The 1773-nt window shown below is 38.0% G+C and overlaps 1 non-coding gene across 1 annotated transcript; it reads right to left on the reverse strand.

The window, feature by feature from the left end:
- Window positions 1-657: 657 nt before the first annotated feature.
- Window positions 658-764, reverse strand: LOC129074764 (U6 spliceosomal RNA). The gene has a single exon (XR_008529571.1). It is a non-coding gene; the product is annotated as a U6 spliceosomal RNA (small nuclear RNA).
- Between the last annotated feature and the right edge of the window lie 1009 nt (window positions 765-1773).

Here is a 1773-nt window from a genome sequence, read left to right on the forward strand (position 1 = left end):
CAAGGCATATGGCACTGGCAACCCCAGAATTATTTTGAGCTGCAGTTAGCATACCTAGGTGATTACTACTTGGATATTTCAGTGCTTCCTAAGTGTAGCTGGAATGTGTGGCTCTGATTTGTTTTCCAGCTGGAAATGTTACAGAAACAGAAAGATTTCTGCTTTTGTGTGTCTTGTTGTATCTTGCCTCTGCTTGGCAGAGGTTCTGGTCTGACAGTCATGTACATCACTTCCGCTGTGCTCTGGGCTCAACAAAAGAAATTTAGAATGAACTTCGACAACTTCCACAGAATCTCCTCGGCAACAGACAAGCCCACCCGCAAGCTGATTCCACGTGGTTTTGTTGTCTGTCATGACTACGGGGTCCTCAGGAAGGAGTGACAGAGAAGAGATAAAAGGTAGGCTTTTGTAAACACTCATTAATGTGATAAGATTTCATTTTTTTATTTTATTTTTAAGTATATTTTCTTGATTATGCTAATTACAGTTCTCCCAATTTTTCCCCCTTTGCCTCCCTCCACCAAGTACCCCCTTCCCTCCAACGATCCCTCCTTTAGCACATGTCCATGGGTCGTGCGTGTAAATTCTTTGGCTTCTCCATTTCCTATGCTATTCTTAACATCCCCCTGTCTATTTTGTTTCTACCAATTATGCTTCAAAAATATGGAACACTTCACAAATTCACGAGTCATCCTTGCTCAGAAGCCATGCTAACCTTCTTCGTATCGGTCCAATCTTACTGTATGTGCTGCTGAAGCGAGCACTGATGTGATATGATTTTAAAGGTTCCCACCTCTTCTGAATATCTCCCCACTCACCTATCAAAAGTATCAGATTGGCCAAAAAGTTTGGGTTTTTTTCCATATGATGGCTCTAGTAGTGCTTAGTTGTCTTTAACTTCATTCAAAATAATTTTGTTAGGTTGTATTGCGAGAGCGGTCATATCGGCAAGCATTTTTTTTTAAAAAAGCTTATCAAAATTAGTGAATTTTTGTTTAGCAATTTTAATATTAAAGATGGAAGAAAGAATGCAACATTTTCAGCATGTTATGTTTTTTTATTTCAAAAAAGGTAAAAACGCAAATGTAACACAAAAAAATTTTGTGCAGTGTATGGAGAAGGTGCTATGGCTGATCAAGCACATCAAAAGTGGTTTGCAAAGTTTTGTGCTAGAGGTTTTCTCATTTGATGATGCTCCATAGTCAAATATACCAGTTGAAGTTGATAGTGATCAAATCAAGACATTAACTGAGAACAATCAACATTCTACCACGTGGGAGAGAGCAGACATACTCAAAATATCCATGTTGATAGTTATTGATGAAAATGAAAAATATGTCTTTTATCTTACAGAAAAAACTAAACAGACTTTTTGGCCAAGACACCATATTTCTATAATTCCCCTATGGAAATGTATGTAAGCGTTTTATTCTAGAAGTAAGACAGGACTCTATTAGTTACAAATCACGTTTACATTCCTAAATTCAGACTGTAAACTGTCCCAAGGCAGAAATTCTTTTTATCTTTTTGTGTGTCCTCAGAGCTTGGCGAAGAGTAGGTGTTCAATACATGTTAGGGGAAAATGGTGGTGATGTGGTAATGATGATAGTAATAATTCCAATGACTACTTTTTAAAGGGAAATTACTGTTTATCATAAACAGAAAGGGAAGGAATGCTAAGAAGAGGAGTCAGGTGAATTCTGAGAGGGAAATATGTCCAGTAATGGCCCAGAGATGCTTTCAAAGGCAGGCCAAACTTTGGCTGCACAGCAA

This window comes from Pteronotus mesoamericanus, unplaced genomic scaffold (genome assembly GCF_021234165.1).
Source record: "Pteronotus mesoamericanus isolate MK-2021 breed Mesoamerican mustached bat unplaced genomic scaffold, CSHL_Meso_final contig_50, whole genome shotgun sequence".
In the NCBI taxonomy this organism is placed as follows: domain Eukaryota; kingdom Metazoa; phylum Chordata; class Mammalia; order Chiroptera; family Mormoopidae; genus Pteronotus; species Pteronotus mesoamericanus.